General features: G+C 37.1%; 1 protein-coding gene across 1 annotated transcript in view; it reads right to left on the bottom strand.

Moving 5' to 3' along the window:
* Positions 1-23,914, bottom strand: part of DMD (dystrophin) — a 1,824,373-nt gene that overhangs the window by 1,050,211 nt on the left and 750,248 nt on the right. The gene's annotated exons all lie outside the window — the stretch shown is intronic.

Genomic DNA, 23,914 nt, shown 5'->3' with positions numbered 1-23,914 from the left:
AGAACTTATATTTTAAAATTGTATTTATTTAATTTTGATATGATAGCTTAAAAGGACGCATACTGGATTCTTTTAAAGGCAATGATTATTATTTTATATTTAAAGATCTTTTTTTTCACATTCATGGTTAAGGCAGGCAACACATTTTCTAAAATAAGCAGAGTAATTTCTAGAACCATCCAACTGTATGGGTTATGAATTATTTTCTATATATTTTTATCATTTTTCATTTGAAACAATAAAAACAATTTCAAAAAAGCATCTTAAGTATGGTGTAGGGGATTATTGACTGTATACAATTTCATTCATTTAATTTTATTTCATCCTATTAGCCTTTAACTCCTATAGATCCAGATGACTTGTTAGGGTACATTTTGTCTGTGTCCCATGGGAGCTATGAATTTTTCACTGTAACTTAAATTTAAGAACTCTAAAACCTGTGCCTCTGAATTTGACATCTGATGGGATGTCTTTAAATAAGCAAAAAAAAAAAGCATTAATTACCTGGATTTCATATATTAAACCATCAGTAAAATGTTGCTGTATTGTCACAGGAGAGGGCAATATGTAAGAACAATAAAAAATATGTAAGCAGGTATGTCAATTAGGAGCTATTTGTTTAGTGCATCAGTCAACAACAGAACAGTAGGTAACCACAGGGGGTATAGACAAGGAAGGTATAAGGAAGACTGAAAACAGACCCAAAGTCAAACATGGGACTGTGATCTAATGGGTGTGATTGGGAATAGAATTTGTTTCATGAAAGCAATTATAATGATCTAGGCCAAGCATGTCAAACTCGAGGCACTCGGCCTGCTAGCCAAGAATTTGACATGCTTGAAGATGTCTAGGAGCCGGACTGCCCCCAAAATTGCTGAATAAAGTGAATGAATCATATAGTTTCTCAGGAGGCCATGAAGTGGGGTCAGCAAGTTAGTATACCATAAAGTTATCAAGGACTCACCAAAGCAAATAGATTCTGGTATCACAAATATTATTGCAGCTCCTGTGAAAATCTCAGTAGAAATGATAGATTCTAAACTTCCCACAGTGTTTAACCATGTAACACTAAGGTGGTAAGGACTTGGGCAGCCTAGGGCTTATTTTGTGAATAAATAAATTAGTGCAGTCTAAAAAATAAACCGCTGTCATTTGTATTATGCTTCCTAAGAATATCATTTGGTAACCTTGAAGACTGTAAAAATCTGATATGAGAAGGCAAATATATTACCTGCTCTTTTCATTTTCTATCTCCATTTTCTCTTCAATGATAAGTAGGAAGAGAAATATTTAAAGTTGGAAAGCTGATCCAAAACTTGTTAGTGGTTGCTCTAAAATTGATTTCTCATTCTCTTGGCATTTAGTAGAATTATTTAACTTTCACAGCACAATCTAAGAACTCTATGAGATAAATCACATTGTAAACAAATTATATTACCATGGGCTTACTCATTATTTGTGCAAGTGGCTATATTTGCCTTGCTTGCTATTAAATATAGTTTATGGACAACATGACATGTTATTTCTCCCCTACTTGATTTTTGTAAATTACTCTGCATCTTGAGGGTTTGAGTTCTGGTATATGTGACATGATATGTAATAATAAAACTCTTTGTTTCTCAATGATATATTTTTCTTGTTATTTTAATTTCAATTGGTTAACATATTTTCACAATACTTTAAAATTCTACTCTTTTATTTGAGATTTTAAAATTAATGTTCCATTTAGCAATACTTCATATAGATTAATTTCCTCTTTAAGAGGCAATAGTCTAGGGAGAGATCTACAGCAATATGATCATAGTAGAGGACTTTAATGCCCACTGACACCACTGGATAAATCCTCTAAACAAAAAAATCGGCAAAGAAATGGCAATCGTAAATGACTCACTAGATCAGATGGACTTAATTGACATCTTCAGAACATTTCACCCCAAAGCTACAGAATATACATTCTTCTCAAGTGCACATGGTGCATTTTCAAAGATAGAACACCTATTGGGACACAGTCAACCTCTCTTCAAATTCAAGAAGATAGAAATAATATCAAACATCTTCTCCGATCACAATGGCATAAAATTAGAAATCAGCTACAATAAAAACAATGAAAATAATCAAACATTTGGAGGCTAAATAGCATGCTATTAAACAATGATTGGGTTACCAAAGAGATCAAAGAAGAAATAAAAAGCATCCTGGAAACAAATGACAATGAAAACACAAAAATCTATGAGACACGGTGAAAGCAGTCCTGAGAGGGAAGGTCATAGCTCTACAGGCCTACCTCAAAAAAGAAGAAAAAATGGTAATAAATTATCTAACCCTGTAACTTAAAGGATTAGAAAGAGAGCAACAAGAATAAAAAACAGAGTAAGCAGAAGGAAAGAAATAATAAAGATCAGAGCAGAAATAAACAACATAGAGATAAAAAACACACACAAAAACAAACAAACAACAACAAAACAACAACATCATAATACAAAAGATCAATAAAACCAAGAGCTGATTCTTTGAAAGGATAAACAAGATTGATGAACCTCTAGCCAGGCTCACCAAGAAACAAAGAGAGAGGACCCAAATAAACAAAATCAGAAACGAAAGAGGTGAAGTAACAACCAACCCCAAGGGATTGTAAAAAAATACTACAAACAACTCTACTTCAACAAACTGGACAACCTTGATGAAATGAACATATTCCTAGAAAAATACAAGCTTCCAAAACTCAATCAAGAAGAATAAAAGAAACCCTGAATAGGCCAATGACTACTTATGAAATTGAAACAGTAATCAAAAAACTTCCAGTAAACAAAAGCCCTGGACCAGACAGCTTCACAGGGGAGTTTCACCAAACATTCAAAGAAGAACTAAAACCTATCCTCCTCAGACTATTCCAAAAAATTCAAAAGGAAGGCACACTTCCAAGCTCTTTCTATGAAGCCAGCATTACCCTAATCCCCAAACCAAATAAAGACATTGCAAAGAGAGAGAGCTACAAGCCAATATCCCTGATGAACATAGATGCTAAAATCATCAACAAATTTTTAGCAACTAGGATCCATAATTACATGAGAAAGATAATACACTATGACCAAGTGGGATTTATTCTGGGGATACAAGGATGGTACAATACCCGCCAATCAATAAACGCAATACATCACATAAACAAATTGAGAAACAAAAATCACATATCAATTGATGAAGAAAAGGGACTTGACAAAATCCAACACCGTTTCCTGATCAAAACTCTCAGCAAAGTGGGATAGAGGGAACATACTTCAACATAGTAAAAGCCTCATATGATAAACCTATAGCGAACATCATACTTAATGGGCGAAAACTAAAACCAATTTCCCTAACAACAAGAACAAGACAGGGATGCCCACTTTCACTACTCCTGTTAGACTTAGTGCTGGAAGTGTTAGCCATAGGATCAAACAAGAAGAAGAAATAAAAGGCATCTAAATTGGAAAAGAAGAAGTAAAATTGTCATTATTCGCAGATGACATGATATTGTACATAGAAAACCCTAATGACTCCATCAAAAAAATACTAGACTTCATAAATGAATTCAGCAATGTAGCAGGATACAAAATTAATACCCAGAAATCTATGGCTTTTTTTATACACCAATAATGAACTCACAGAAAGAGAAACTAAAAAAAAAAAAAAAAAAAAAAAAAAAAAAAAAAAAAAAAAAAAAAAAAAAAAATCCCATGTACCATTGCAACAACAACAACAAAAAAATAAGATATCTAAGAATAAACTTAACCAAGGAGGTAAAGGACCTGTACTCAGAAAATTACAGGATGCTGAAAAAAGAGATAAAGACTTAAACAAATGGAATAATATACCATGTTAAAGGATTAGTAGACTCAACATCATTAAAATGTCCATTCTATCCAAATCAATCTATATATTCAATGCAATTCCCATTAAAACACCAATGGCAAAGGACTTGTATGCATGAGCCTAACCAATGGACACAGACCCCAGGAGGGTGAGGGCATGTGTGGGGTGTTGGGAGCAATGGGGAGATAAGGACACATATGTAATACCTTAATCAATAAAGAAAAAAAATACCACTGACATATTTCAAAGACCTAGAACAAACTCTCCAAAAATTCATATGGAATAAAAAAATACCCCAATTAGTTCCAGCAATCTTGTTAAAGAAGAACAAAGTTGGAGAGATCACAATAACAGATACCAAGCTATATTACAAAGCCACTGTTCTCAAAACTGCCTGGTATTGGCACAAGAACAGACATGTAGACCAATGGAACAGACTAGAGAACCCAGAAATCAACCCAAGACATTATGATCAAGTAATATTTGACAAAGGAGACAGAGCATACAATGGAGTCAAGACAGTCTCTTCAATAAATGGTGTTGGGAAAATTGGACAGATACATGCAAACAAACAAACAAACAAAAACAAACAAACAAAAAACCGGTCCACTAACTTACACCATACACAAAAATAAACTCAAAATGGATAAAGGACTTGAAAGTAAGATGGGAAACCATAAAAATCTTAGAAGAAGCCATAGGCAGCAAAATAGCAGACATTTGTCACAGCAATATCTTATCCATAAAGCTCCTAGGACAATGGAAACTAAGGAGAAAATAAACAAATAGGACTACATCAAAATAGAAAGCTTCTGCACAGCAAAAGAAACCATCAACAAAACAACAAGAAAGCCCACTGCATGGGAGAACATATTTGCCAAGGTTATATCTGATAAGGTTTTAATCTGCAACATTTACAGGGAACTCATACAACTTTAAACAAGGAAGATAAACAACCCAATAAAAAAATGGGCAAATGACCTAAATAGATAATTTTCGAAAGATGACATGCAGATGGTCAAGAGACATGAAAACATGCTCAAAGTCACTAATCATCTGAGAAATGCAAATCAAAAATGACAATGAGGTACCATCTCACACCTGTCAGAATGGCTATCATCAACAAATCAACAAACAACAAGTGCTGGCAGGGATGCAGAGAAAAAGGAACCCTCGTGCACTGCTGGCGGGAATGCAGACTGGTGCAGCCACTGTGGAAAACAGTATGGAGTTTTGTCAAAAAAAAAATGGAACTTCCATTTGACCCAGTGATCCCACTTCTAGGAATATATTCCAAGAAATCAGAAACACCAATCAGAAAGGATATGTGCACTCCTATGTTCATTGCAACACTATTTACAATAGCTAAGATTTAGAAACAGCCTAAGTGCCCATAAGCAGATTTGTGGATTAGAAAACTGTGGTACAAATATGCTGGAATACTATGCTGCTGTGAAAAAGAAGGAATCCCTACCATTTGCAACAGCATGGATGGAACTGGAGAGCATTATGCTAAGCGAAATAAGCCAGTCAGAGAAAGATAAATATCACATGATATCACTCATTTGTGGAATATAATGAACAACATAAACTGATGAACAAAAATTATAACCAAAAACATACAAGCATTGAACAGACTGTCCAACATATGAGGGAAGGTCAGGGGTAAGAGATCAACCAAAAACTTGTGTGCATGCATATGAGCATAACCAATAGACACAGACTATAGGAGGGTGAGGGGATGTGCTGGGGGGTCGTAGTGGCTGGGGAGAGGTCAATGGCAGAAAAATAGAGACTCATGTAATACTTTAAACAATAAAGAATTTAAATTTTAAAAAAGAGGCAATGATCTAGTGAACAAGGATTTTTGTATTTTACTCCTCAATAATGCCTTCTAATTAGAAAATATGCTTTAGAGAAGAATTTTCAAAACCCAGAGGGGACCACATTCATTTTGTTCTTTCTTGAGGAATAATTTTCTTGAGTGTTATTTCAAGTAAAGTTCTAAGTAACTCTTAATTTCTTACCCATTTTTTTTCAAAATAGCATTTAAAATATATTTTATTCTCCATAAAGTAATCTGGGATATGGTCACTAATTATCATGTATACACTAAGAAAATGTGGCTTGGGACAAGCTATCCTCTGATGAAGTCTCCCAGCATGTTTGATACTCCAGTAATTGCTCACTAGAAACCAAGGAGCAATTTAGCCATTTTTTTGGAAAATTTTATGTAGCCTGGAGAAAGAATCTCCCAAGATTTATCTTCTATTCTTATTTTTTCCTTTTTTTAAACATGTAACTTTATCATCTTATAGTTTTGTTAAATTCTATTTTTAGTATTTTATATTCTTATCAATAATTCCAACACAGTAGTCTTTGAAGTAGGTAGGGCTGCAATTATTAATTAATGTTGTGGCCTAAAAAGGTTCGGAATTAGCCCCAAATCAACCAACAAATAAATGACATGGTTGGTACTAAATTTGATGGTGATGACAGAAAAAGATCACAAGACCAGTCGTCGAAATTCATATATTACAAAAATATAGTCATGATTTCACTTAGTATTTCCTAAACAAAGATCCAGGATGTATAGAGATTTTTGAAGTAAGAACGAAAAAGCAACCCTCTTAGCTCCTTTCTTAGTACTCCTGACTCTGAGCTGTAGATTGTTTTCTTTCTTAATTGACAAAATGCTGCAGAGATTTGCAGCCCTTCATTGAAAGTTACTTAGGAGGAGACATTAATTCTTTTGGTTCACTAGGGTATCATTTGCCAAATTACTCTATGTGAGCAATAAATCACAGAGTTGGAAGATGCACTGAGAAACTCTCTAGCTTTATTCTTTTGCCTTCTGGTAAATTAGAAACTTATTACATTTGACAAGTGGGTGCATAGTTTCATATTCTAAACATCATGATTGCAAAATTTTCATGGATAAACTATTATTATTTCACAGTCCAAACTTTTTGAAAGTTTGGCTAGGCATATATGGTATTTATTTATTTTTCAAAATGTGGCTAAAATTTGTAAAGGACTACAAAATAAACTCAACTATCCTACTGGCAAGCAGATCTGATAGCTGCTCTTACTGAATACTCCTTTAATTTTTTAAATAATGATAATCAAAGGTATTATAAAAACACAACACCGATATTTTTTTTGTAACTTAGCAGAATGGAATAGGTTGAGAAAATTTATGCTAATTGAAATGGTGAACTAATATTTTGAGTTGATACTTATATAAAATTCTGATTTAGACACATTTTCACATCTCCAAAAGAAGAGCATAGCATTAACTATAAGAATCCTTTCCAAGCATTGATTGGCATAATTATTAATTGATTTTATAATACAAAGTTACAAAATATGAGAACAATTTATAACTATTTTGGGGAATTTGTTACATAAAATAATTGCTTAGTTATACTCCATAGAATAGATAAAGGAAATTTTAAGATAAAAGCCTATATAGCAAATACCTATTTTCCCCCTCAAGCATATTAATAGATAAGCACATGAAACATTTGAAAACTCTTCCTTTTTTTAAAAAAAATATTTTATTGGGTTTTCACAGAGAGGAAGGGAGAGGGATAGAGAGTTAGAAACACTGATCAGCTGCCTCCTGCACACCCTCTACTGGGGATGTGCCCGCAACCCAGGTACATGCCCTTGACCGGAATCGAACCTGGGACCCTTCAGTCCGCAGGCCGATGCTCTATCCACTGAGCAAAACCAGTCAGGGCTCTTCCTTTTTATAAATCAGAAAAAATATGATTTACTTTATCACATAAAATAATATCTTTAAAGAGTGTCAGATCTAAACAACAGTCACAAAATGCAATATTACTTAGTGATGCTATTTATTTGTTCACATACATGTCCTTCCTGCATATCCAATGCAATTTCAAAATCAAGGAAAATTAGGATTAAGCCCTCTGCACTCCTTAGCATCTCATATATTAGAACAATATGTAATATATTCTCAAAAAATGTGGGACAAGGAAGAAATTGCCTTCGCTACCTAAGGTATGGATAAAACTTATACTAGTGGAATATTTTGAAAAGATAATTATTACTGATATTTCATGTAAGACAGGGTCAGCAAACTACAGACTGAGGAGCAACTCTCATTGCCACTTCTGTTGGTATGGTAGACAAATTAAGAATGGTTTCCCCATTTTTAATGGTTTGCAACTATCAAAAGAGTATTTTGTGACACATGAACATTATATGAAAGTCAAATGTCAGTGTTTAGAATTAAAATTTCATAGGAGCAAAATGCATGTATTGGTTATGACTGCTTTCATATTACAATAGCACAGTTGATTAGTTGCAGCAGAGACCAGATGGCCTGCAAAATATAAAAAATCTACTATCTGGTTCCTTATAGAAAAGTCTGTTGATTCCTGCTTTAGGAGAAAGCATGAACAAGGATGTAAAAACAAAAAGATTCTAGTTGGACACTAAGAGTTCAATTATGTGGGGGGAGAGAAGAGAGGGAGAGTTAAGTGGAAAAAAACTTTGGAAATTTAGTCATAGAATTCATATTTATACCCTCATGTTGTTATCAAATGTCAGAAAGGGGAAATTTCTGCATTCAGAGAATTTTTTAATAAAATGGAGAGGGAAAAAAGCAATGAAGATAAAAAAGAAAGAAGGGGAATAAAACTGCTTAGAGAAAGCTCTAATATTGGAAATATAGAGAAGTTAATGTCACTTCATTGTTCTGACCCATTTCTTTAAATGCTAAACATGAATAAGTTTTAATGGTAAACATTTATTCCCTCTCATTCCAAAATAAAAAAGAGGGAGAAAGACCACCTACTAGTACAAAACTCAACTTGGACTGTAAGAATCATTTTTCCATTTATAGGATTTTTCAATGGAAGAAGCCACTCAAGCCTAAAGTGTACTTGCAGAGTTTCTACACTAATAATGGGATAGAAATAGTCACAATTAAAACACACATATACTCTCTCTCACACACCCCCTACACACTTTCATGCTGTCACTAAAATCATCCCTGTGAACAAATCATATCACTTCAGTGCATTGGTGGGCAAACAAAAGATGCAAATCCTTATTTTTGGCAAAGTCTTATTTATTGTGATGTGTTAAAACTCGTCTAAAAAATTAAATTCTTACAAGGTCTTTCTTGTGAAACTATTATTCATCTTCCAAGCTCTTACAGATACTTAATTCTACAGGCATAGTTTTCCTATCCCTCTAGCCACTGTAATATTTCAACAGGAAAAAAAATGTATCCTTTGGGATTCTACATTTAATCTTTCAATTATTCCAAGGAAATAATGTCTTCTCAGTGTTCCAGGATTCCACTCAACATATAGTTATTTAGCACTCACTATATGCAAGGCACTGTGCTAGGTGCTAAGGGAAATACAAAAGAATGAAAAGTGATGGCCCTCTAGAGGATCATAACCTGGGCAGGAAGACAGGCAGGTGTGCAAGTAACTATGATTCAAAGCAGATGGAGACAAATGCTTTCATAGAGCTAGACGGGGAGAGAGAGATTATCTCTGGTGAGAAATTTCAGATGGCTTCATGAAATTTAGGGCTCTGGCCATCAAGGAAACATAAGACTTCCTTAAGAGGTCCAGCAAAGAACATTCTAGGAAGACATTATGAAATTACAGAGGCATGAGAGAGTAGGTGTTATCTGCCTCACCAGATACATACACCATGGTAGGGGTTCAGAGACCTGCATTATTAGCAAGCTCCCTAGGTGATTCTGTGGTAGGAGGTCTGCAAACTTTATTTAAGATCAATATGGGATAATTATTTTAAAAATGTAGTAAAGCACAGTTATGAGGTATAGTGTGAAAACCATTGGCTTTATGATAATAAAGTGAAAAGGCAAGTCTAAGGTTGTGTGATGAGGAGGGAGGCAAAGAGGCAGTGTAATCATCACTGTAAGACTATGAGTGTCTTACCAAGTCAATTCTATATATTTAAAATCAGGTTAAACGGATTCCATTTATTTAAAGTTCAAAAACTGGAAAAAAATGAATCTATGCTGTTAGAAGTCATGATAATACTTATCCATGAATGTAGCATTGAATGACTAGATAGGGGCACGATGAAGTCTCTGGAATTTTGTTAAGGTTCTGCTTTCAATCTAAGTGCTAGTTATTAGTATGTAATCTACAATAATAAAAGCGTAATATGCTAATTAGACCAGACAGCTGAACAACCTTCTGGACGTCATTCTGGACATCCTTCTGAATGAAGCCACAGTGGCAGAGGCAGAGGCAGAGGTGGTTAGGGGCAATTAGGCAGGCAGGCGAGCAGTTAGGGGCAATCAGGCAGGCAGGCAGAGGTGGTTAGGGGTGATCAGGCAGGCAGGCAAGTGGTTGGGGGCAATGAGGCAGGCAGGAAGAGTGGTTAGGGGTGATCAGGCAGGCAGGCAGGTGAGTGGTTAGGAGCCAGCAGTCCTGGATTGTGAGAGGGATGTCCGACTGCTAGTTTAGGCTTGATCCCACAGGGATCCCTGATGTGCACTGACCACCAGGGGGCAGACGCTTAGACCAGTAGAAGCCTGCACCCTCTCGCAATCCCGGACCCCTTGGGGAATGTTGAAGAGCCAGTTTCAGCCCAATCCTGCAGGCCAGATTGAAGGACCCCACTGGTGCACAAATGCGTGCACCAGGCCTCTAGTCAGTTTATAAAAACTCATCAAGCTGTACCTTTCTGTTGTACATGCTTTTCTATTGAAGTATACTATACTTCTCAGTGTGTATATTTCAACTAAAGAAAACATCCTGAAATGAGCTTATTAATCTCATAAAGTTTAATAATGATATCTCTTTCAATTACCTTAAAGTAATATAAATATAATACAGTGGAACATAAAATAGTAATGTTCAAAAATATTTTCAGATCATTTGAGTGGGGAAAATAAGTTATTGAAGTCTCCTTGCTAACATTTAAAAGTCATCAGATTGAGATTCATCATTCTAAACTCTATTATTTATCATTGTCTCATGCTGCTGTGCCTACTTACAGTAAAACTTGAAAGAGTTGTCTATACTCTTTGTATCTATTTCTCACTTCATAATATCTACCTAAACTGCTCCCTGGGCCTCCAACTCTGCCATTCCACTGATACTACTCTTTGTCCAGATCACCAAAAACTGTATATTGTCAAATCCGATAATTACTTCTCTTTTCTCTCTCTCTCTCTCTCTCTCTCTCTCTCTCTCTCTCTCTCTCTCTCTCTCTCCTTTTTTTTTTTTTTTTTGGTTGGGGGGGATTGTTTATATTTTAATTTTTTCAATTATGCTTTACATTTAATATAATTTTGTATTAATTTCAAGTGTACAGCATAATGATTAGACAGGCATATAATTTACAAAGTTTTCCCCCTGATACTTACAGTACCCACCTGACACCATACAGAATTATTACAATATTATTGACTATATTCCCTATGCTGTACTTTACATCCTCATGACTATTTTGACCAATCTGTGCTTCTCAATCCATTCACCTTTTTCACCCAGCCTCTAAACCCCTTCCCCTCTGACAACCATCAGTCTGTTTTCTTTATCTATGATTCTGTGTCTGATTTGTTTGTTTGTATTGTTCTTTAGACTCCACATATAAGTGGGATTATACATGATGTGAGCCCCTCATAACATTTCATGCTGTTAGTCACTCCCTCTTCCCCTAACTTTTGTGTCTTCCATGTTATCACATTTCCCTGATTCTCCTAATTCTCAGTATTCTATATTGGATGCTCCTCTTCTTTTTTTAATTTTTAAATATATATAATTTCAGAAAGGAAGGGAGAGGGAGAGAGAGATAGAAACATCAATGATAAGGGATGGTCATTGATCGGCTGCCTCCTGCAAGCCCTCCACTGGGAATCGAGCCCGCAACTTGGGCATGTGCCTTGATTAGGAATCAAACCATGAACTCCTGCTTTATAGATTGACACTCAACCACTGAACAATACCGGTGGGCTGGATGCTCCTCTCCTGTTCCATTTATAAATATTTGAGTCCTCAGGACTTTATTCTAAGATCATTTGTCTTCTTTATCTACACTTACTCTTTGAGATCTCTAGTTCTATGACTTTAAATAGGTCCTTAATATTTATTTCCAGCCCCAAGTTCTCCCCTAAAATCCAAATTGATATTCAGTTATCCATTCAACATCTATTCTAGGTTATCTAATAAACATTCCCAAATTAAGTTCCATTAAAATAAATTAACTCAATTGTTAAACGCCCATTAGCTTAATGTCCAAATGAAAATTTTTGATATTTGGACATTAACAAGTGAAAATTCTTGATATTTTTCCCAAATATGCTCCTACTCAAATACTGCCCATTCAAAAAACAGTTACTATCATCGCCACAATTGTTCAGGTTAAGCATCTTAGTGTTGTCCTTGATTTCTCTCTTCCTCTTACTAATCAAGCATTGCAGACTCTGAATCTGAAATCTGTCGCTTCAGACTCTCCACTATGACCAAGCTTGTCCAAAACCCCATTATCTGTCACATGGACTGCTAAATTTAATTATTGGTTGGTTTACTTCATTCTCACTCCCTACATTCTATTTTCTATAAACCAGTAAAAATGATGTCAATACTCCAATCACTTGATACTACAAATACAATAAAATCTAAATAATGTACTACAACTAACAAGGCTTGATATAAACTGGCCATCGCACATTTCTCCAACCCCTTCACCTACTATGCTACAGTGATAATGGCTTTTTATTGCTGTTATTGTTCCATGAATATGCCAACTCATCCTCACCCAAGATACTTTGTATTAGTGTCTTCCCTACCTAGCATGCTGCTTCTTTTGATAGTCACATAGCTGATCCCTTCTTATCATTCAGATCTCACTTTAAATATGATATTTGGAAAACATTTCCTTGCCAATCCAAATTAAAGTAGCCACCCAGGCACCAACTATGATTTTACCCAATTTTCAAGTCTCTCTGTATTTTTCAAGTTTTTGCTTGCTTTTTATTTTTTATTTTTATTGTTTAAAGTATTACTATCGTATTATATATGCCTCCTTTTTCCCCCATTGACCTCCTCCCAGCCACCCCCCCAATCACATGCCCCCACCCCTCTAGTGTCTGTGTCCATTGGTTATGCTTATATGAATGCATACAAGTCCTTTGGTTGATCTCTTACCACCCCCCACACCCATCCCCTGCCTTCCCACTGCAATTTGACAGTCTTTTTGATGCTTCTTTGTCTCTGTATCTATTTTTGTTCATCAGTTTACAATGTTCATTATATTCCATAAGTGAGTGAGATCATGTGATATTTTTCTTTCTCCAACTGGCTAATTTCACTTAGCATAATGCTCTCCAGGTCCATCCATGCTGTTGCGAATGGTAAGAGTTCTTTCTCTTTCACAGTAGCATAGTATTCCATTGTGTAGATGTACTACAACTTTTTAATTCACTCATCTACTGATGAGCACTTCGGTTGTTTCCAAATCTTAGCTATTGTAAATTGTGCTGCTATGAACATAGGGTGCATATGTCCTTTCCGATTTTTATCTCCCACAAGAGAATATAATTTCCATGACACTACAAACATTATCTGGACTGTTAAGTGCTGCATGCCCAGTGCCCCAAATAGTGTGTGTCTTACAATCCCTATTGAATGTTAAATTGTAATCCTTTTAACAACTGACTGGACATAATGAATAAATATTCCTGGGTTTAAGGACAAAGAATATTTTCCATTCAGAATTTTTTACCTAATTCACAATGACCAAGACTTGCCAGTGGCTATAGAGGCCACCACAAACTAGAGAACTCTTCCTTCTAATCTCACAATATAAGAGGAATCTATGTTACTAATGGCTATTACTATAATTTTTAAAAATATGACTCAAATCTAGCGAGTAGATGAGTAATGCTTACTGCCAAGTATAACTTCTGTTTTGCTAATAATGAACTTATTTTTCTTTATAGGCATATGGAATTATAAGGTTGCAAACAACAAGAAGTACCTCTTTCTATAATTACAGCATTGCTTTAATTACAGATAAAGGTTTGTCAGCATTTCCATTAAAAGAACTTAACTCAGCTGTTAAATGTCCATTAGCTTAATATATTACTTATAATATCTTAGCTTAACTGCCTATTAAAACCATTTAATTAAAAATGGATTGATATTTTTTATAAAATTATGTAAATACTCAGAAGAAGCCAGCCCTACCAGTGTGTGCATTTCTGTAACAATTAAAGTGTGAGGTTTTTTTTCAATATTTAAAATTTCTACTGGCATGCACACTTTTTAAAACTTGACCTGATTCTGTTTTGTTTAGCAATTTATTTTGTTCATTAGATTCCACATATAAGTGAATTCATATGGTGTTAGTCTTTCTCTGATTGGCGTATTTCACTTAGCATAAGGGCTGAGTGAAAAACGTGAAGGGATTTAGCAAAAACAAAACACACACCACCTCATAGACGCAGACAACAGTATGGTGATTACTGGAGGGGAAGGGAGGGGAGTAGAAGAGGATAAAGGGGGAATAAATGGTGACAGAAGGAGATTTGACTTTGGGTCAAGATACACAGTATGCAGATGATGTATTATAGAATTGTGCAGTTGAAACCTATATAATTTTATTAACCATTGTCACTACAATGAAGTCAATATTTAAAAAAAAAACTTGACCTAAAAAGTTATGGAAAATGATTACTTAGAGATAAACATAAGTCACAAGGAGGAACAATGGCTTAACTACTGGAGTGGACACTGATGAACTATTATGGCTCTCTTTCAACAAAGCACTTGTTGCCTCAACAGCTGGGAGTATTGCTGGCAGACTGCTTTCAGATGTCAGTCCCTAGGGGTTGCCTCATCTGAAGAGAGTCCCCTTGCCCAAGGTCATGACCCTTTCTGAGGAAGAATGATTAATGCAGGAGTATAAAGATCCAGTAATCTCAGCCCAACTCAGGATTACTTTGGAGGGCCATTCTAGTTCCAGAACATTTTACATGGTTGGTCAACTATTGGCAGATAGCTCCATGGAAGTGCTCAGTGACATTGCAAGTATCCACAGAGGCCAGCCACAAAGACAAGGCTCAATTCCAGATTTGTGATCTGCACAAAATATGGGGAGATATGTAATCTTGCAAGAAGGGATACCTTTCTTGAGGGAAAGCCTCCATAGGACAGTTTCTCATCTGCCTCTCTGGTTATGGTAAGACATGTGGCTTTCCAGGGCATCACCCTTCACAGGCTACAAAACTGTCCTAATAAGTATCCTGCACACTAAGCTCCATCTAAGAGTCTGATTCCCAGGGAATCCAACCTGTCACACCTACCCAGTATTTCAAAGAAAGCAAGGAGAGCAATTTTATGTTGTATTTTTTCACCTTTTGTTTGGCTGCCAGGAGAAGTTGTGTTTATTACTCTAGCTTAAGAGTCCATGGTGTTATTTCATATACATTATCTCCCTTTCAAATTGTATAATGCATGTTTTTAAATGCTATAGTAGGTGACTGCTGAGCAGGCACCTAGGTGATCTCTATCAGATCATCCTGCCTCTTCCAAAACAATTCCAGTAGTCTACCAGGTGTGGAAATACTTTATTTTGTGAAATCTAAGAAATCTGTCCCCTTGATTATTTCTACTCATTTACTTCTCTTTTTCTGAGCAAAAATTGTTTTAATCTCTTTTGTATAAAATAATTCTGGATGCTAATACGCATCTCTTTCTCCTTTTTGCCCAACTAGCTATTTCTACCTCATGGAAAAACATTCTCAATTACAACGAATCCTGAAATTAGCTGTTTTTAGGCTACTTTACTTTTCAAAGTCCCATTAAGACTTGAAGACCAAGGAAAGAAAGATCCTTCATAGTCATGTCTCCCCCACTTATGTGATGAAAGTTTCAAGTGTGCTAGATGGTTCCTTGAATAGTATACATAATTAACTAGAGGCCCGGTGCACAAAAATTTGTGCACTCAGGGGGGGAGGGGGGTCCCTCAGCCCGGCCTGTGCCCTCTTGCAATCTGGGACCCCTCGGGAGATAACGCCCTGCTGGCTTAGGCCTGCTCCCAGGTGGCAGAGGGCAGGCCCAATCCCTAGGTGCAGCCCCTGGTCGGGCTCAGAGCAGGGCCGATTGGGGAGTTGGGGCACTGCCCCCTGTCATGCACAGAGCAGGGCAGATTGGGAGGTTGCGATGCCATCCTCAGTCATGCTCAGGGTAGGGCTGATTGGGGGGTTGGGGCACCGTCCCCTGTCACACTCAAGGCAGGGTTGATGGGGAGGTTGAGGTGCCACCTCCTGTCACGCACAGAGCAGGGCCCATCAGGGGGTTTGGGGCTCTGTACCCTGTCACGCACAGAGCAGGGCCAATCAGGGGGTTGGGGTGCTGCCCCCTGTCACACACAGAGCAGGGCCGATGGGGAGGTTATGGCTCTACCCCATCACACACAGAGCAGGGCCCCGGGGGGGGGGGGGCACCACACCCTGTCACACACAGAGCAGGGCCAATCAGGGGGTTGGGGCGCTGCACCCTGTCACACATAGAGCCCAAGGGCGATCAGGGGGTTGGGGAGCTCCCCCCTATCAGGCACAGAGCAGGGTTGATCAGGGGGTTGGGGCGCCTTCCCCTGTCACGAACTGAGCAGGGTGGATAGGGAGGTTGTGGCCCCACCCCCTGTCACACACAGAGCTGCAGGGCGATCAGGGGATTTGGGCGCTGCCCCCTGTCACACTGATCCTGGTGCCGGGAGGCCTCGCGGCTCCGCTGATCCCGGTGCTGGGAGGCATATTACCCTTTTACTATATACGGTAGAGGCCTGGTGCACGGGTGGGTGCCAGCTGGTTTGCCCTGAAGGGTGTCCTGGATCAGGATGGGGGTCCCCACTGGGGTGCCTGGCCAGCCTGGGTGAGGGGATGATGGCTGTTTGTAGCTGGTCACACATCCTTCAGGGTGGGGTCCCCACTGGGGTGCCTGGCCAGTCTGGGTAAGGGGCTGAGGGCTGTTTTCAGGCTGGGGGTGACTGAAGCTTCCAACCACTCCTTTTTTTCTTTTTTTTTCTTTTTTATTCTGGGCCAGCTTTAGCTTTGAGGCTTGGCTCCAGCTCTCAGGCCTCTGTTGCTGAAAGTAGGTTTCTGGCCTTTGCGTACAATGTTGCGATCCTGCTGGCTGAAGCCCGGCGGACTAAAGTAGGTTTCTGGGGTTTTGTTTAGCTTCTATATTTGTTACATAGTTGCTTAGGGTTGCAGCTCAGAGGCCTGCAGCGGCAGGCGGGGAACGTTGGAGTCCTCCGTCACTGAAGCAAGCAAGCCTCATGTTAGTTTCAAGCTGCCTGGCTGCCGGCCACCATCTTGGCTGGCAGTTAATTTGCATATTGCCCTGATTAGCCAATGGGAAGGTTAGCAGTTGTACGTGAATTACCATGTTTCGCTTTTATTAGATAGGATACCAGCTCTTTATAGTAGGGAACATAAAGGAGCCTCCAGAGGGATCTAGGCATGGGAGCCAATATCAAATCAAAAGCAAGCTCCATTTTATTCATATGTTCCTGGCGGCTTTCTAATTTAGTCAGTCTAATGTTTATTATGCACCTCTTATTGTGTAAGCTACCACCCTGGATGAAACGTATAGAAACCACTGTATCTATTTGATCTCAAAAACATAGTACAGGGCCTCTTCTGATTTTTATAACATTTTAAAAAATCTGTATAATTTATTTTCTGTTATCATATGAACATAGTCCATGACAGCTTCTAACTATCATCCTTTGAATTTAAACTAAGGCTCCTATTTAATGAATCCGATGGTCAGCTGAATCAAAGGCTTTTATGTAGATAAGGGAAGCCCAACAGTATTGTGGAACGGGGCCCAGAGCTCTCTTGTGGACTGAGGTAGTTTACAAAACAAAATAGCAGGGACATTACACAAAACATTTCAATACTTGACTGTATTCTTTCAACTAAACCCTTGAAGAGGTCTCAAATCTTTAATACTTAGGAAACACGCCATTTAAAACCAACATTTTATCCATACCTTCTGCCTGTTTTTCCGTTCTAGTCTTCATGACAGCCACATTTTTAAGTTTAGGTACCTAGAAACTTTAACATATGGAATATATGCATAATTATTTGGTTATACTTCTTGTCAGACTCACAAAACTTTGCTTTTTCTCTTTCCAAAGTTCTCCTTGTACTCTTTCACCAATAGGGCTACAACTTCCACCTTATATCTTATATATTCTGAATTTTATTGTTTGTCTGCAATTGGATCTTGTCAAGATATTTTTTTCTAATGTTTAAACTGAAGTAGAAATAGCTCTGAATTTAAATACTGAAAACCCCAAACATTTTGCATGCTTACCTAAGGTTAATGAGAATGCTTTGGAGTTTGATTTAATTAAAACAAGAAGGATAGAGTCCAAAAAGGGACAATACATTGAGTGTGCGCGTGTGTGTGTGTGTGTGTGTGTGTGTGTGTGTGCGCGCGCGCGCGCACTATTTAAAGACACCTAGCCCAAAGAAGGACAGGGGATGTGAAAGACAACATATACTTCCCTCCATAGATCATGGGCCTTCATTCAGAGCTGTACCCCATCCTGGGTAGGGGTGCCTTTCAAATGTGTCTGTCCAAAGAGGGAAGATATTTTTATTAAATAATTGAGCCAAAAAATGTTATTCACAGACTATGGATATGCTAAAAGCAGACCTTCAGATGGGTAAGGCCTATTTTCAAAGATTATTACTAGGATACTTATTTGGTACTAAAGTTAATAGGCACACACAGTGCTTTATAAATAAGGGATGATTCCAAATGGAATTTGAATATCAATTGTTTGCAATAAGGAACCAATGATTAAATAGTAGCTCAGTTGCCATCTCAAACACAGAATCTAACTTAAGCTATCTGAATAAGTAAATTTGACCTGCTATAGGAAATATGGGATTCAAGGAGCAAAAAATCCACTTAGAAAGCAATGGTGATCTTCAAAATGGGGTTTTTGAAAGTAGGGAGAGTAATAAACAGGGCCACCCAATATGGTGGCACAGGTTGTAAATTGAACCCAAATGCTCCCAGGTAGAGGGATAGAGAAGCTGAAACATTCAAGCTGTGGAAACTGGTCCAGGGTTCTATCTGCGTAGGTGATGAGCTACCATATTCTAGTTCTCCAAGGATCCATGTGGGCTCACAGTTGTCCTGAATGTTTGGGTTCTCATTTTGACGACACATTCCAGAAAGTCAAGACAAATTATTCTGGGAGACAGGGTACTTGCATATCCAAATCTTCAGTAACCTGAGCAAACATTAATTGCAGAATCCATGCTTATATATAGTTCTATATAGACAGGTATATATGTACACATCTATTACAGCATTTACAACTGTGATATTTCTCTACTAAAAACATAAATAACTAAATTTACCAAGTTGTATATTTATGATACCTGGTACTATCTACTAAATGTGTATAACATACCCTAAGACCTGGCAAACTCATTTCTCAGTATATATTTATCAGAAATTTATAAGTTTTTGTACCAAAAGACATTTTGGAATGCCATCATAGCAGTATTTATACTAGCTACTAATAATTCAACTGTAGAAGTATTATTCCCAATGGAATATTATATAGCCTTGCAAATAAATGTTCTCCCGGATGGGTTGCTCAACTGGTTGAGCATCTTCTCATACATCAAAATGGTTGCAGGTTCGATCTCTCATACAATGATGCCCCACACCCTTCCTCCCTCCCTCTTTCTCTCTCTAAAATCAATGGAAAATATCCTTGGATGAGGATTTTTTAAAAAAGAAAGTGAATGTTCAACAACGACACACAAGAGAATGGATGAATCACACAAATAGAATGAGCTAGAAACCAGACAAAAATATCACATATGGCCTGATTCAACAAAACAAACAGGCTAAAACAAATCTATGCTGCAACAAATAAGATCAGTGTTTACTTTTAACAGGGGGAATTACTGGATGGGTGAAGTATGAGGCTTCTTGAGTGTGTCTCCTCCCCCGCCCCCCCTTAAAGTAGGTTCTGTTTACATAACTGTGTTTGGTTTGTGAAAATGCATGAAACTATATACTTGTGATAATCTACTTTTCTATATGTATATACACTTTAATTAAAAAGTTTTAAAAAGTATAGGTCTCTAAAAATCTAGAATATCATGGTCATTTTCCTTTTTTTTTTTTTTTCAGTGTTGCTATATGAAACACATTTTGAGTCAGGTATCTTATAGATATCTGTAATCCACACAGTTGGCCTACCCAGTCATCATAACTCACTGTCCCCATTGTACAGGTAATTTAAGCTTTCACAGAAACTAAATACATTCATTGATACCCATACTTTGTGGGGGAAAGGTGAGTATCAAAAATGTGAATGTATTAATATAAACAGTTACCCCAGATTCCTTGATTCTTTAGGAGTATAGAAAAAATGTTCTTACTTGAGTGCAGTCTTCCTAGAAGCAGTCTAAAGAGGCATGTGAATAGTGGCAGTATACTCTAATTTACATGCTTATTTATCTGTCAACAATCTAATGTTTTTTTTCTGCATAGTAGATTGGTCTAATTTTAACTCATAGTGCCAAAAAAGAGAACCTTCTAGTAAACCGAACAAAAAATAGCTTCAGAAAAAAAAAAATTGGTAGCTTATAGCTACAATCAGCCAGTTGACAAGGAATACTTTGTACACATCAAACATTATCTACCAACAATCCTCCAAAGCCCATTACAATTCTCTTGGTTTCCTAGATATTTTATTTCATAGACTATTTGTTTTTAAGATTTTTATTTTTAAAAATAACATTCTAAAGCACTATTGCCTATAATGACCACCACTCACTTCCTAATGACCAGGAAAAAATAAAACCTTTTTTTTAAAAATATATTAAAAATTTGTGACCATAGCCCTAGCCAGTTTGGCTCAGTGGATAGAGGCCTGCAGACTGAAGGGTTCTGGGTTTAATTCTGGTCAAGGGCACATACCTTGGTTGCAGGTTCTGTGGCCCTGGTCGGGGTACATGCAGGAGGCAACAAATCAATGTGTCTCTCCCACACTGATGTTTCTCTCTCCCTCTCCCTCTCCCTTCCACTTTCTCTAAAAATCAATGGAAAAATATCCTTGGGTGAGAATTAATAACAACAACAACAAAGAATTATCATTACAGAGTCCTCCCTCTTAATTGTTTCACAGACATAGGAATGTACATATAATTTTTTGAGAAAAAGGGTAAAATGATGTTGACAATATTTGCAAAAGAACTTAAAAATGTGCAAGTTAAGTTAGCAAAGCTGTCACTGAGTCATTATTTCAGGGTCTTTTTCCTGGGATGAACCTCTGACTTATATTTTTTAAAATGCTACTCAGCAATAACATTTATTTCTGAAAATTATTAACTAAGTTATTAGCTTATAACTCAATATTTTGTAGGATTACTAAAGGACCCACACAGAACTACCATTTTAGTGAAATAGAAGAAAGGGATACATAAAAGTAGACATATGAACTGAATGTTAAAAAAAAATGTTGATGTGGAACAACAGGAGCTTTCATTCATTGCTGGTGGAAATGCAAAATGTTTTAGCCACTTTGCAAGACAGTTTGGCAGTTTCTTTCAAAACTCAACATACTCTTATAATATGATCCACCAATCATGCTCTTTGGTATTTAACCAGAGGAGCTGAAAACATGTCCAAAAACCTGTATATAAATGTTTGTAGCAGCTTTATTCATACTTGCCAAAAGTTGGAAGAAAACAAGATGCCCTTCAGTAGGTAAATGAATAAATAAACTGTGGTATATCCAGACATTGGAATATTATCGATCACTGAAAAGAAATGTTCTATCAAATATGAAAATACATGGAGGAAAGTTAAGTGCATATTACTAATGAAAGAAGCCAGTCTAACAAGGCCAGCCAGTTGCCCTTTTTGATTGCTCTGCTCAAAGGCTTCATTGTCAGCAGTAGCTATTACAAGAGTGAAATATTCTCTGTCATTTTCCTATATTGAGACAACCAAAGTAGCCTAACTTTGGCTTAACAACTGCTCTTCTAACCAGAGCCCATGCCCTTTCCTCATGCCACACATCTTCCAAGGCACAACAGGAACACAGCTGTGGCCTGATGGCAAAAAGATGCTTTTTTTTCAGAGAAAACATCACTGATTAACTTCTAGCCAATGGCTTTGACAGACTATTAAGAAAAAGCTGCCGAAACCGGTTTGACTCAGTGGATAGAGCGTCGGCCTGCGGACTGAAGGGTCCCGGTTTCGATTCTGGTCAAGGGCATGTACTTGGGTTGCGGGCACATCCCCAGTAGGAGATGTGCAGGAGGCAGCTGATCGATGTTTCTAACTCTCTGTCTCTCTCCTTTCCTGTCTGTAAAAAAATCAATAAAATATATTTTAAAAAAAGAAAAAGAAAAAGCTGATGTTCTTAGCTTTTCTTTGCAACATCTCTGTTATTCTTGAATTGAATTCATATTCCACACATCTAAAACCACATCAAAGTAGCATCAAGGAGAATTCTTCCAGGGGCATGGAAACATATATTTTTCAATGATAAGCTGTTTGATTATGAAAGGTATAAAATATGGCTGATAAAAAACATGGCTTAGAATTTGAGTAAATATTGTAGCTAAATCCTAAAAGCTCAACATAAAGAAATAATGGAAGTTTTAGAAACCAATGCTCTGGAAAATGTCCCTATTTCAGAATACTCAATGGGCTGCTTAAGCTATTTTTTTTTTTTGGCAGTTATAATCTCCACAAGTGATGTATAGCCTGAGCTAAACTTAAAGCCATCAGATATCCCAACTTTAAAACATTTCAAAATGATCCTAGTCACAGATATAAAAAGTGACAGTTAATAACCGTTATTAAAAGAGATATGATAGAATTAAAAAATACTGTCCATATATTGAGGATATGAATTGATTAAAGAAAATGAAAGAAACAAAACTCATCACATAAACTTGTCAAGAAATTCTGATAGATAGTAGTGAACATATTGATGAGTGTAAGGGCTTAGGTTTAGTTAATAATTCGGAATAGTGACACTTCTAAAGAGGCAAAATTAAATCTAATAATTTATCAGAGTCTGAGAAAATATTAATATCATCATACGTAAAATGACTAACTCTCCTTTGGTATGCATAACTTTCAAGAAAATATTAATCATTATTTCAACATCTACATTTGGCACAAAGAGATGCATCCTTGATACACTGGCTTCTGCTATGCTTTGGTGTCAAGATGAAAAGGCCGGCATGGAGATATGTTCTGGGTTCACTTTCCAGTGGTTCAAAATAATTTTTAGGATTAGATTATGCATGATAATGTGCCTCAGTCTAGAGATGAAGCATGGGCAACTCCCAGCATGCCAAGAGGGATCCTAGCTAATATTTGAAAGTACTCATCCACATGATAATCTATTGGTTCATTCCACCTTTTGGAAAGCCCTATTGCATTCATTACCTTCTAATCAAGCAGCAATAGCATAAATGAGGGACACTTCAGATATGGTCTGTTCTAGGTCTCTGTTACCTTCAGTTTCACATAGAAAAGACACAATAGCAGCAAAATCAATGAATGGGATTTGTGTTTTAATCATCACTAAATAGCTTTCAGATTAGAAATGAACTTCCTTTGGTTTATTTGTCTTAAATAGTTGAAGGGGTTAAGCTGTGAGATTTACACATGCCATTACATTTATTTCCTATATATGTATGTGTTTAATTTAGAACAATGATGTAACATTAGATGAATGTAGAGACTCCAAGCTGAAAACTAAACTATAACATTTCAATTATATAATAGCATATATCTCTATCTATCATCTATCTATCTATCTATCTATCTATCTATCTATCTAATGCAAATTAGGCCGGGACACCGTAACGGGTCACAACCAAACAGGAGGAGGTTGCATGTGCAGGTGAGGCCCAGAGCGTAGATGGAGACAGAGACAGGGGGGCTGATGAGCTGCTGCACCCCAGCTCGGGCTGGCCCCCTGAAGCCGGAGCAGACATGGACAGGGACGGGGGTGGGGG

The sequence above is a fragment of the Myotis myotis genome, unplaced genomic scaffold (genome assembly GCF_014108235.1).
Source record: "Myotis myotis isolate mMyoMyo1 unplaced genomic scaffold, mMyoMyo1.p scaffold_m19_p_4, whole genome shotgun sequence".
NCBI lineage: Eukaryota > Metazoa > Chordata > Mammalia > Chiroptera > Vespertilionidae > Myotis > Myotis myotis.
Note: the sequence above shows the minus strand (reverse complement) of the source record. Positions and strands in the feature narration are given on the sequence as shown.